At 43.6% G+C, this 14,027-nt stretch overlaps 1 protein-coding gene and 1 pseudogene across 2 annotated transcripts in view; both read right to left on the bottom strand.

Moving 5' to 3' along the window:
- The window catches only part of TMCC3 (transmembrane and coiled-coil domain family 3), a 250,045-nt gene that overhangs the window by 158,213 nt on the left and 77,805 nt on the right, over positions 1-14,027 (bottom strand). The window lies entirely within an intron of this gene.
- Positions 1,984-2,121, bottom strand: LOC141570318 (U2 spliceosomal RNA; annotated as a pseudogene).

Here is a 14,027-nt window from a genome sequence, read left to right as displayed (position 1 = left end):
CTGGACGTAACATTCATTTGGTCACCCGTCAAATACTCTATATGTTCTTAAATGCGTCTCCCTAAATGTCAATACATACAGCAAAGTGCATGTCTCCTGGAACCTTCTTTCTAAAGACATTTATTAACTGACGACCACAGATGAGGTCTAACTTCCTTCAGCTGTCAATCTGCGGTGTCTCCTGACTTTTCCCCGTGGCCCTGGGGCTTTCACAGGCTTCCCTCAGTACAGTCTCCTGCCAGGACTGCGCAGCCTCACCTGAGCAGTGTAAAGACGGTCCTCACCAACACTATTACACACGTACTGTGTGCTAGTCTCGGGGTTACTTCAGGGCACCGCTCTCCGCAAAAGGTATTTCCCATCTTTTTCGCATGCTTTTGTTACCTCAGCTGGCATACCTTACCCTCTCCCCGCCACCCCATGCCATCGCCGTGGGGCCGATTAAATGTCTCTTCAATAGGGACTTAATTTCTCCCCCTAGAATGAAATGCTTCCTCCTCTGTGATCCTTCAGTATTTTGCCCGTCCCTCTCTTGTTTCACTTTAACTTACACAATCCTGTTGTCACTGTGCGTTACATGCCTGAGTAGACATGGACACATGTCATTTATGGAGCAACCCCCGTGATGCCTGACAAGTAACAGGTGCTCCATAAATATCTAGCGACTATTTGTCGAGGTGAAGGTGTCGGCCTTTGATCACATGGCTCAGAGCTACACATCGGCAGGGAGCACAGACTGGGAATTGCATGAGCACACATGTGCACACACACAGACATGTCCACCATGACAACCGGCTCAGAGGGTGACACATGATACTGACCACAGTACCCAGGTCACCAAGGGCAGCCGCTTCAAATGCAAAGTCAAAACGCTGACCATGCATTACATCCAGTTTAAGTCACTTTACGGGTCTAGTTCTTCAGCTGTTTTCAGTCAGGAAGTTGCCGAAACTGACACGAATATCAGTAAGGCCATAATCTCTGCAGTCTTAATATCGCCACTAAATTTCTAACAGGGGCATTAGAGTCTTAGACCCAGGGCTTGAGTTCTATCAGCAAAGCAAATTCAGCACAAGCAGCAGGAAAAGCAACGCTGCAACAGGCTAGCTTCTTTTCAGGTGTCTGGCTGGCGGAGGCCGCCTGGTTGCTGCGTGCAGCTCTTGACTTTTGGATCCTTCCGCAGAGGACCAGCCTCTGTCTCTTCTGCCAACTCCCACTCTCCTGCGTGCCCAGCCCCCGGCATCCCGCCTCAGGAAACAGGGTGGCTGCTGCCCTCAGAATATCCATCCCACCTTCCAGGAGCCACCGCCCTCACAGTCCTCTCCTCCCTTTCTCTCTAGTGCAAGAAGCTGCTACAGGAGCAGCACCCTCCTCCCCGTTCACCCTTCCCCCAATCATCTCTCTCCTGTTGTACCCCTCAGACATTACTGATAATTTCTGTAAGTTATTTATACATCCTCTTTCATTATAAATGTGGTATTTGGAATCCCTATTTGAAATGAATGGAAAACACGCAAATCCTTTGAACAGAAAGGGTGGTAGACTACATCTGCATTTATATTGGGGACCAGTGTATACAAATGCACACACACACACACACACACACATACACACACAGTGGGATTTTCTGCCTTATAGGTATTCACATAAAGGGCAAACAAGACTTTACTTGCAACCATTAAATGCACTCTCTACACTGGAAGGGACCACAGTGGCCCCCGGACTTTGGGATTCCAGGGCAGGTGAAACTGCCTCCCCACACTGTCATCACTACATCATTAAAAGGAAGGGAACACATGGGGCTGCCAACACTTGATTCCACCAAGTTGAGGACACTTTTTGAAAATCACTATCTATTTTGGAAAAGAATGCTTTCCTAAATATCAAAAGGACATGCTACCAGAATGACAACGAATAAGACATTTAGCTGTATGAAACTCTGACCTTGTTGCATTTGCTTTGTCATGGACCTGCACTGGTTTGGGATGGACTCTTGGGAACCAGTGACTGCCTAAGTGGTTCCAAAATTTCAGACCCTTCAAGAACCAAAATGTCAGTCATTCAAGGATCACCTATACTATTACACTACACTTGATCTTAGCCAAAAGGCCGAGAAGCGATGACACCTATACTGTTATTTCCTTAATATTTTTCATTAAATAAAATTACAGCTTTACTTATATAGTTTTATTTTGAAAGAAAACCTCGGATCACTTCCATAAAGGAAAAGTCAATATCAATACCCACAAATAAAAGGCAACCAAGCAACAAATGCAATAAAAACAAAACATGCTATTAAATTCCAGCTAGACAATATTGCTTACTGAGGCCTGATCTCTCTCTGCATTGAAAAGGGAGACCAGCAAGGGTTAGAGCTATGTTATATTATAACATAAGACGGGGTCTTATATTCATTTTTGCTCCAAAAGACGCATTAGAGCTGATGGTCCGGCTAGGTCTTATTTTCAGGGAACACGGTACTATGTTCTAAGCGCCACACACAACAGAATAGAGGAATGAACAAAACAGATGTAGTACCTCTTGCACAGTTTACCTTCTAGTGGTGAAACACATTAAACAAATGGTCACACACATTATTTTCTGTTGTTTTATATAAATGTGTGTGTGAGATACACATGACATACATGTGATATATACAGGTATGTGTCTGTACACATATAGATATACACACAAATTCAGTAAGTGCTATAAAGGAAAAATACAAGGTCTTGTGGTATAGTTTTAATAGTGAGACCTTCTTTAGGTAAGGAGGTCAGGACAGACCTACTGAGGATGTAACAACTAAGCTGAGACCTAACGGAGAGCAAGGTCCAGTTTAGCAGGCTGAAGGCGGGGAGGCGGGGATATGGCATTCAGGGCAGAGAATAAAGGAGCATTTCAGCTCCTGTGGGGAACTGAAAAAAAAAGCAGTGTGGTTGGAGGATAGTAAGCAAGAGGAAGAGTGAAATAAAAAGAGAGGATAAATAGTCTCCCAGCCTCTTTCTAGGGACCAGAAACTTTCTACCTTTCTGTGCAAAGATCTCTTTCCATCTTTGTACAGCTCCCTAGAAATGTCTCCTTATAAGAAAAGATACATCTCTCTATCGTTTTTACACACTAGTGTATCAGTACAACTCCTTTGCCTCGCACACAGAAAAAATGTAATCCCTCCTCCACCGGGCAGCCCTTCAAATATCTGTAGACAGTTAGTCTGTTATTTCTGAACCTTCTCTTCCAAGCTGAACAGCACCCAAGGACCTCTGCTGTATGTTGTCTGCTTTACTTCCCGAGGAAGGCATGTTTTCCAAGGTCTATTTCTGTGATGGGATTTGAAGTTCCTTCTTCATATACAACCCAAAACTGATTTTCAGCCTTGGATGTTGTTTTATTCTTTTCTAACTGCCTTTCTGGATAGGACTCAAATAAGTTATGTTCAGGCCTCAAGTCCTTGAGAACTAGGAAATTGAAATACATGCCGTTAGTAATATTTATTTCTTCTTTCATGTCTCTTTCTCGCACCTTGGAAGGCAAGTTCCATTTGCAGGGGTGGGCTCAAGTTCTTTTTCAAATAATAGAATGGTAATGGACATTTACCTAAGCTAAATTTAAAAAGATTACACCCAACATCTGTTGTAGAAAAAAAATACACTCTTTACTATATGAACTGATCAAGGAGCGTGGGAATGTTACGTTTAGGGAAGGTGAGTGTAATGCAAGAAAACTGCACTAATTGCTTTAGCTGCAGACCCAGATTTCCCTGAAACTAGGGCGAGGTTACAAGGCTGGTGTTGTATAAGCAGGTCATTTTGCCAGATCAGGATCACAAATCCCAACTTCAAAACTGGGGTGGAAAATATACAAAAAATTTTGTGCATATTTAATATAGCCTCCCTGGCATGGCATGCTGGATGGAAGTGGTCTTTATTACACATTTTATCTAATTAAGCCGAGGTCTCTCAATACTCCTACCCTTCCTCCCTGCTCTTACTTCTTTTATTATATTGGACCAGATTTCTAGATTTCTGGCTGCTTCCTGTCGCAAAGTGAACTGTCCTAGAGAAGAAAGGTCGGCTTCCAGACGATCTGTTCCTCCTGAAGTTTTCTCTGCTTCTGCCAGCCTTCCCGCTCTGTGGCTGTCATATTGCTCGTTATACCTTCATCAGAGGTGGCAGTGTGGCCTGAGGAGGAACAGGTGAGATTCAAAGCAGACAAATTGCTTCTCCCCAGCAGTTCTGATATGCCTGGGGTAAGCAGTCAAAGAAACTGAATGGAATGAGCAAAGTCTGTCCTCTCTTCATTAGCCTGCCTGTAAGAGCTCTCCTTCTACACATAATCAGGAGAAATATCAGTCAGAAAAAATATCTTCAAATATAATCCAAATTACACCACCAATGGCATTCAAACTCAGCCGACTGAAGCGACGGATGGAAGGGCTTCTCTCTCTGAAGGGAAGTACCTGGCAGGTAAAGATGTAGGGAACAGTGTTTGCCATTAAATTATCAACTAGATGGCAGAGACCACGTTTATTCATCTTTATATTGCTTCAATGACTGACACTATCTACAGATTAGTTGTTCAACGACATGGTACATAAATTTGATTCGTATGAATAACAACATGTATAGGCATTGAAAAACACTGAGTTTTATTTTTTGGGAGGTAGAAATAAGGTGATTTTTATTTGTTTTTGCTTTTCTACATGCTCCTGATTTTCTCCAATGAATATGAATTATTCATATTTAGTCAGAAAGTTATCATTAAAAATAAGATTTTTAGACTTGGAAGGGACCAGAGAAATTAGTGCAATCCACTTGTTCCTTACATATGGAAAATTGGGCTCAGAGAGGAAACACGACACGTCCAAAGCCACAAAGCATATTAGTGAGAAAGCTGAGACAAAAGCAAGGTCATTCGTGTTTCCTCACCAAGTGCCTTTTCTCCCACAACACCCTTTGCCTTCCCTGAAAGACACTGTTTTGGTGAGACTCTAATCACACGTTTTTGAAAAGCCTCTAACCCAATCTAAAAGCAAACACTGCCCTCCAGTGAGCTTATTACCACAGAAGAAATTACTTTACAAAGTATAACATGAAGTATAGTTTAAAATATGGTCTGCTGTTGTTGCAGCATAACACCTCACCACTCCTTGATGACAGATGACCCCAAAACAGCCTCTGAAAGGAAGCTTAACTTCTGTGAGCAGCTGAAGAGTTGAGTATCCCGAAGAAAGGAAGGTTTATGCACTAGTTTGCTTCTCAAGAAGTAAAAAGACTTAAGAGATATTTACTGGGGACTCATCTTCTACCTAACTTTTATGGGTGTGTGAACTTCCAACTTTTTATTATAAAACATACAAAAGAGAGAGAACATTAAAACGAACTGAATTCCCGTGTAACCATCATCTAGCTTTCATAATTATTAATTTATGGTTAAACTTCCAGACATTATCCACCTCCCCATTGATAATTTAAAAATCAACCCCAAACATCATATTTCATCCATAAATACTTTAGTATGTATTTCTAAAAGGACTCTTTTTGAAAAAAACATAACCACACAACTATTATCACATCTAAAAAGTTTGACAGTAAATCTTTAACATGACCAAATATTCTGTTTGTGTTCTAATTTCCTCGATTATCTAGATGTGCCCTGAATATATCAGATTCCCCAGAACTTGCCTGGAACCATGGCTACCGAGGCCTATTCTGGTAAGTCCCACTAACGGAAGCCCTCCCCAAGGCCACTCTAGGCCGTGGGCCCCTATAGAATGGCCCCTGGTCTCCTGTGTGGTCAGAATATCCCAGAACCCTCCAGGAAAGAGGTGGATTATCAGACAGAGTTCCTGCTGAAAACAGATGGCAAACTCAGTAGCACCCCGCTCCCCTCCTACCACTCTCACTGGCCTTCCCGCTGGCTGAAACCACTGGGAAACTAGAGACTGAAGGAGCCTGTAAATTGGTCCACATAAGCCAACCTCCCAGGGTTCCGAGCAGAATGGAAAAGGGCATCTGGAATTGTCAATGGAAGCTGTCCGCCACCTTCCTGACATACGAGCCACAGCTTCAGGGGGCAGCTCTGTGGCCATGCCAAGGATCCCAGCTCTCCAAACACTTCCATGGGCAGCCGTCTGACCACAGCTACCTGACTATGGTGGCTCAGCACAGCCAAAGGAATGAGATCCTGCCACTCCTCAGCTGAAACTCCCCCGAGTTTCCATCTCATGTAGAATAAAATCCAGTCTCAACATGGCCCTGTATACTCTCAGTCCTGTCTACCTCTCTCACCTTCTTGCCTGACTTACTACCTGCAAACACAGGTATCTGTTCAATGAATTAGTGTACGTACGCGCACATGAGGAATAGAAGCTTCCTTTCAGCTGAGCCGCACTCCGAAGCTTGTGGCCAGGCCATTAGCCATGCTCCACTTTTTGGGGTCTATGGTTAATTGCCTTTCATAATGACGAAGGCCACTCATGTTTGCTGTAGAAAATTTGAGAATCCACAAAGAATTAAAATTTGAAGATTAAAATAATGCAGCGATAGCCACTGCCAACATTGCTTTTTATGCATATATTTAGTACAGAAAATTGGAATACTACTCTTATTGCTTCATGACTTATTCTTTTCATTGAACAATGGGGAATTAACATTCCATAGGTCACTGAACTCTCTTCCAAAACACGCTGTTTCAAGACGGCACTGTGTTCCCTTGTATGTCCAAACAATGTTGTCACTAACTGATCCCCTATTGCTCAGCATTTCATTTGTTTCCTCCCCTTTTAATTGGTTGTCATAAAAATAATAATAAACATTCTTACACATCTATTTACATTTCATTATATGCTCCAGATAGATGCTTATAAGTGAAATTGCTTGACAAACGGAAACACAAATTAAAGCATCTGTAAGTATTACTAAATTACTCTCCAGAACAACTGCATCAATTAATACTCTCAGCAAGAGTGTTTAAGAATATTCACCTCCTTTTTCCTCTCCCAACACCATGTGTTAATATTTTTTAAACATATATACGCAATACTATGTTGGTAACTGTTTGTTAATTATATGTCTTTATTAGATCACAGATTTCTTGAAAATAAGAACTATGTCTTTTACTTTTGTTTACTTCTGATATGCAGCAGAGACTTGTGGGTGGGTGGGTGGGTGGATGGGATGAATAGATGAATTTTGTCAAGAAATACCAGGAAAGACACTGAGCGGCATGAACAAGTTGTCTTTTTCCAGTTTCTAGGCCTCCCCTAACAGGTTTGTACGTTTACTGTGAGGACCTTCCCTCCATCCTGCTTCATTATGCTGAGCTTCCCTTTGCTTTTGGTCTGGAGCATGAGGCTCACATCCCACCAGATCTGGCTCTCCCTCCCACTTGGCTTCAGCAGAAGACATATTAAAATTACTAATTTTGGCTTACATGATGTTTACTGTCTCAAGTATAACTAATTAATGTTTTCACAACAGAATAACACGTCTCAGATTTCCCTTAGCAAAGCAAACTGAAAGTAAACACCAAACCAGACCATTCCACAACGTCCAAACCTACCACCGGAAAACATACAGTCACCAGGGGCCAATCTGACCCACAACTTGTGCTAAGAGAAATTTAATCCTTCATATTCTTAATGCTGGAGAGCTGCCTGGTACCCAGTCACATGCGCAGACCTCCACTTGTCAGTCCTCAGGAATCCCTTGTTGGTATAGCCCGTGTTAAGCATTGTTTGGCATATGATAAACACCCATTAAATGCCTAATGGATAAGAAGACACCAAACAGAGGGAATGTGGGATGTGAAGATTCATGGAGGCCTGGTTAGGGGTGAGGTTGAGTAAGGAGTATTTTCTGATGTTCTTCACTGTCATCCACACCGAGTGGAACAAATAGACATTCAGGGATCAAACAGCTGGGGGCACAGCTGGGCAGCAAGATAGCTCATAAATTTTGGAATCCGGATTTGGACCTAGGTCAGAAACAGCCCCATTCATTTGCTCTGTTCTAAGCTGCCTTCCAACATTAGAGAAAAAAACGTTTAATGCCCCCATATGAGAATCTGTATTGCAATAAATAATCGGAATCACAGTTACACATTTAAAATGCCTCGAATAATCAACTATATTTCAGCTGTTGTGAAGAGGTTCTCACAGCAACATTCTCCCTGACTTCTAAATGCTAAAAAGATATGGAAGCGAGGACAATTACCGATCCACAATAAATCAGCAGTAATATCATAGGTTTCTTGGACTGGAAAGGCAAAGAGCAAAATGAACAACAGACTCTCCCATTTGCTTTTATTGTTTAATATGTACCCTCTCTGGCTGGAGGCAAGAGTTAATCCTTGTAATGACATTAAATGCCCATAACAACTTATGTGCAAATACAGCACAGGAAGATGTGTAATTTCTCCATTCATTTATTGGGTGTTAGGCACGATGGAAACAAAGACAGTAGGCTTGTCCCTATCCTCATGAAGCTTAGCATTGACCAGGGAGCTCCATAGCAGTCTATCATAGCACAACATGGTAAGCACAGAGACCCACGTCCACAGTGCTACAGGAAGTCCACGACCAGGTTTCTCAAGAAGGTGGCAGGTTGTGTCAATAGGAGAAAAGAATGGATTGTTAGAAAGGAAGAGGAACCGAGGATTATATTAGTTGAGACTATATTAATAACGTCAGCAGTTACCTATTTATTGAGTGCCCTACTATGAACCAGGGACCCACAACAACTCAGTGAGAACCTATTATCACCCCCAACTTAGAGAGGAAGAGACTGAAGTTTAGAGAGTTTAAACAACTTACCCAGCTAGTACATTCCTAAACATGAGACCTGGAAATAAAGATGTGACTACTCGTGTATAATAATCATTGCCCCAAATACCACTGGGAAATTAGGCGCCCACCTGTATTAGGCTGCTACATAACAGTTACTCCCAAAATTTCGTGGTCTAAAACAACAAACATTGATTATCTCACAGTTTCTGTGGGTCAAGGATTCAGGAGCAGCTTAGCTGGGTTGTTCTGGCTCAGGATCTCTCAAGAGTTTGCAGGCAGGATGCCACCTGGGGCTGTGTTCACCTGAAGACTTGACCGGGGCTGGAAGGTGTCCTTCTAAGATGGCACACTCACATGGCTGTGGGCAGGAGCTTCCATTTCCTGGCCATGTGGGCCTCTCCATAGGATTCAACATCCTCAGGACAATGGCAGTTGGCTTCCCCCAGAACTAGTAATCCAAAGGGGAGCAAAACAGAAGCCACAGTGCCTTTTATGACCCAGTCTCCAAAGCCTTAACACCATCCCTTCCTCCACTTCCTATGAGTTAGAAGCAAGTCATCAAGCACAGCTCACACTCAAGGGGAAGGGAATCAGTCTCCACCTTTTAAATGGAGGAGAATTTGGGGACATATTTTAAAACCATCACTATTCCTCAGACTGGAAATAAGAACCAGTGGCAAGGACCCTCTCTAGAGAAAAAGGTTTGCATTTCCAAAAGAGGTGGGTGGGAAATAAACTGGATCCCAGGTGTTGGGAAAATCAGATGGCACCTTCAGGCCAGGCAAAGAATTAGGTGGTTGTTCACATCTATTAAGAAATGAAGTGTAATTATTCTAGGGGAAGGGATTAGGGGCTTGGTAAAATTCATAGTCTTAGAAATAGAAACATGCATGTTATTAATTTCTTTTCATTTTCTCTGCCACTGAGCAAAAGTTCTTTTGAAAATGTCAATATACTTCTTATGTCGTACTTCTTAGATGTGCCTTAAGAAAGGGGTTTGGGTTGAAGAGAAAGGGGGTAATTAGGCTCTCTAGTGGGGAGGGGAGTCGCAGCAGGGATCAAAGGGAGGGAGCCAAGGAGAACAGAGAAGGAAGAGCAGCGTCCCTTAATAAGCTGCTCCCACCAGAGATTCTCCCAAACTTTTGAACATACTGTGCGCTGGTTAAAACAGGGAGACTCCTTTTTGGAGCATAAAGAAACTGGATGAAAATGAACCTCCTAGCACAGAAAGCTGAATGTTAATCAATTTACATGATTTTATCAATGCAAAATACAAACCATGAAATAGTCTTAATATATTGCAGGCAGCATTTGCACTATGGAGTTAAGAGAGAAATATGTTATGCAAAGGTGAGAGACAGCCTAGCATCAAGACTCAATGGATAACGTTGCAGTTGGACCTGTGTTCAAATTCTACTGCCATCTCTTAGTAGCTGTGGCACTGTGGGAAAGTCTTTCTCAGATTGTGATTCCTCTTTGTAAAGAAGGGGGGTACTAGTAATTTCTGCAGAGGGCTGTGAGGATTTAATGAGAAATATAACAGTTCGATGAATGCCAGCTATTATTAATGCATGACTGGGGCTAAGCCATGAAGTTGACCTTTAGGAATAAAAACAGAGGATGTTTGTTCATTTTCTGCATCTCAATGCACGGTTTACAAGAGATTCTCTCAACCCTGCTCAGAGAACAGATGGTCAGCCACTGCCCCTCCTCTCCCTCCCTCCGCCTCCCTGCCCTCCTCTCCCTTTGCTCTCCAGGTCAAGGGGAGGGTCTCCAGCACTCTGAACTGGCAGGAAACACCACTGACTTTCTATCACCTGCGTACCAGCAGCATTTCCAGATGAAGTAAGTGCTGGGAAGGAGCTACAGCAGTGATTACCTATGGTGCTTTCAGTCCCATCTTTCTGAGGCCCCAATTTTTTTATTTTATTTATTTATTTATTTTTTTGCGCACCATAGCCCTATTCAATGGGAGCTTTTCCAAGTCCCAGAAATTAGGAACAGGGGTGCTTCCTGGAATTCTAGGGAAAGGAACCCTGGTGCAGGTGTAAGGTTGGTGAGGACCCTCTCTGGAGTGAAGGGCGGAAAATCACCCCCCCAACGCTATCACTTCCTAAGCCTCACGTCACAAGCCACGGTGCAATACAATTTTATGGCCAGCAGGACTGTGTGCCTCCGTCCAGCCAGCAGCACAGTTCTAGGCCTCCGTGAAGAGGAAAACAACCACACAGGTACTGGAAGGTACGTAACAAAGAAGCTGATGGAAGGATAATTGCTATTTCCCACAGGACATACCCAGAGGCCAACAGGTTAGATGACCATGTTGGTCTCTCATTTTCCGGTGGCAGGAGAGGAGCTACTGCCCAAGGCCGGCCAGAACACTGAGGTCAGAGACAGGCTGTGGGGGCAGAGCCCCAGAAAGTAGTTTCCAGGCTCTCGGCCTCACATAGAAAGGTGTTGGCTCAACTGTGATTGCATGGCCATCAGCTGTGGCTAGTTGGCCGTCAGCTGTAACCAGTGAGCCATTGGCCACAATATAACTGCTGTGGCTACGCTAGAGAAGAGAGAGGAGGAAGGGAGGAAGAATGGGGCCTAGCAAGAAGATGGTGGCTGGGCTGGCAAGTGTGGATGGCGGTTTGCGGACAGTGTGGATCCAGCCTCCAGTGAGCGTATAGTGCCGCCAGAGAGAATATAGTGGTGTGACTCCCCTACCTATGGCTCCGTGGGTGTTCCTTTTTGGCCTCACCATATCCTGCGTTCTTGTATGGGGAGCGGGACCAGAGGCCCCGCAGGCCTCCCTGCACGACAAATGGCGCAGCGAGCAGGGTCTCCCGCACGACACAGGCCGAAACCTCCCTTCCAGGTCTAGTCCTTTAACACTTTCCACAGCCCACTAGGGAAACACGCCTTGATGTTCCTAAATACCGTGCCAGCCGAACAGGTACCGTTAGGCCCACGTGACCTTACCCCGTTAATAACTGAAGCACTTTCCGAAAAGCAAGCAAGTCTACTTTACTAAAGGTCCAACCGGCACATACAAAACCTTCCTAAGCGATCCATGCCTCCCTGGAGCCTAGCTGGGACTTCGAGGGAACAGTGTGAGGGGCTCAGCATTTACTTACAAACCCTGCCTCGGAAGCCAATTTATTCTGAATTCTTGGAGGAAGAACAGAGCGTGTTGCTATCGACTTTTAATAACAAAACCACTTAGCAACATAAGACTGTCCCTTAAACAATATTATTACTGTTATTCAAGGGTAAGGCCTGGGTCTAAAGTGAGCTTGCACGGGACACACTGTCAAATACACGTGCGTGGGGAACCTTCGATGGACCCTCCAGGGAGTTAGAAAAGCCATGACTGCACACCCGGGAGGCTTCTGGCACTGACTCTAGGCCATCAGCTCCTGGGCCTCGCAAGCGGTAGGAATGTTTCAAGTTCTCTGTGCAATACTTTCCTCAGCCTTAATAACAACATTAATAACAACAACCACACTTACCGAGTCCTTATTATGTGCCAGGCACTGCTCTAAATCTTTATTTGTATGATCTCTTTCCACAACTACCCTGAAGGGTAGCTTCCATTATCATCCCCATATTTTACAAGTGCAGAAAGTGAGGCACAGACGATACATAAAGAAGTTGCCCCACATCTGACCACTGAAAAAGCTGTAGAGCTGGGACCCAAACCGAATCTGGCCCCAGAAGGCTGGACACTTACCATCATGCTATTCAAACTTGCTTGCTGTATTCTATAGGTTTTTCTGGGTTTTCTCATGAGGTTTGAGGATGAAGCCCCTCCCCCTTCTTTGGTATCCTAGCAAAACATCGGTTTGATATCCTAGCAACAAATATTAGATGGCCACCATGGTAATCCTTGTAGCTCAGTGACCCTGCCGCAGTCATGCCTTTTTCTTTTTAACTTAACACTGACTCTTTTGGAAGTGCTATTTCTCTATTTTCCAAGTGCTATTTCTAGTGGTGATCAAAACTTCATTCTCCTTAGGAAGCAGAATGAAAGAGTGGAACATGGGATTTGAAGACAGAGACAGGTTTCAATTGCTCTTCTACTATTTCTAGATGAGTGACCTTGGGGATAATTCTGGCTCTAAGTCTTAGGCCGGTGTTTTGCTTTACTGCGTTATGCAAATACTGTGGTGTTGTTTGTTTGTTTTACACATTGAAGGTCTGTGGCAGCCTCGGACTGAACAAGTCTATTGGCTCCATTTTTTCAATAACATTTGCTCACTTCATGTCTCCGTGCCACGTTTTAGTAATTCTTGCAATACTTTAAACTTTTTCATGATTATGATGTTTATTATGGTGATCAGTGATCTTTGATGTACTATTGTAATTGTTCTGGGTGCCATGAAACATGCCCATATAAGACAGTGAACTTAATAAATGTGTGTGTTGTGACTGCACCAGTGACCTGCTGGGCCCCATCTTTCTCCTTCTCCTCGGCCTCCCTACTCCCCAAGACACAACCATATTGAGATTAGGCTAATTAATAACCCTACAATGCCTCTAAGTGTTCAAGTGAAAGGAAGAATCACAAGTCTCTCATTTTAAATCAAAAAGTAGACATGACTAAGCTTAGTGAGGAAGACATATCGAAAACCAAGACAGGCAGAAAGCTAGGCCTCTTGTACCTAACGGTTAGCCAAGTTGTGAATGCAAAGGGAAAGTTCTTGAAGAAAATCAAAAGTGCTACCCAGTGAATACACGAATGTTAAGAAAGCAAAACAGCCCTACTGCCTAAACAAAAGTTTAGTGGTCTGTAGAGAAGATCAAACCAGCCACAACATTCCCTTAAGCCAAAGACTAATCCAGAGCAAGGCCCTAACTCTCTTCAATTCTATGAAGGCTGAGAGAGGTGAGGAAACTGCAGAAGGAAAATTTGAAAGTCACAGAAGTTGGTTCATGAGGTTTAAGAAAGAAGCCAATCCATAACATAAAAGTGCAAGGTGACGCAGCAAGTGCTGAAGGAAAAGCTATAGCTAGTTATTCAGGAGATCTAACCAAGAAAATAAATAAAGGTGGCTATACTAAACCACAGATTCTCAGTGTAGATGAAACAGCCTTGCACTGGAACAACATGCCATCTAGGACTTTCATGGCTGGAGAGGAGAAGTCAATGCCTGGCTTCAAAGCTTCAAAGGACAGGCTGACTCTCTTGTTAGGAGCTAATGCAGTCGGTGACTTCAAGTTGAAGGCAATGCTCTTTCACCATTCCAAGGGCCCT

This window comes from Rhinolophus sinicus, linkage group LG02 (genome assembly GCF_036562045.2).
Source record: "Rhinolophus sinicus isolate RSC01 linkage group LG02, ASM3656204v1, whole genome shotgun sequence".
Lineage (NCBI taxonomy): Eukaryota > Metazoa > Chordata > Mammalia > Chiroptera > Rhinolophidae > Rhinolophus > Rhinolophus sinicus.
This window is presented reverse-complemented; position numbering and strand designations above follow the sequence as displayed.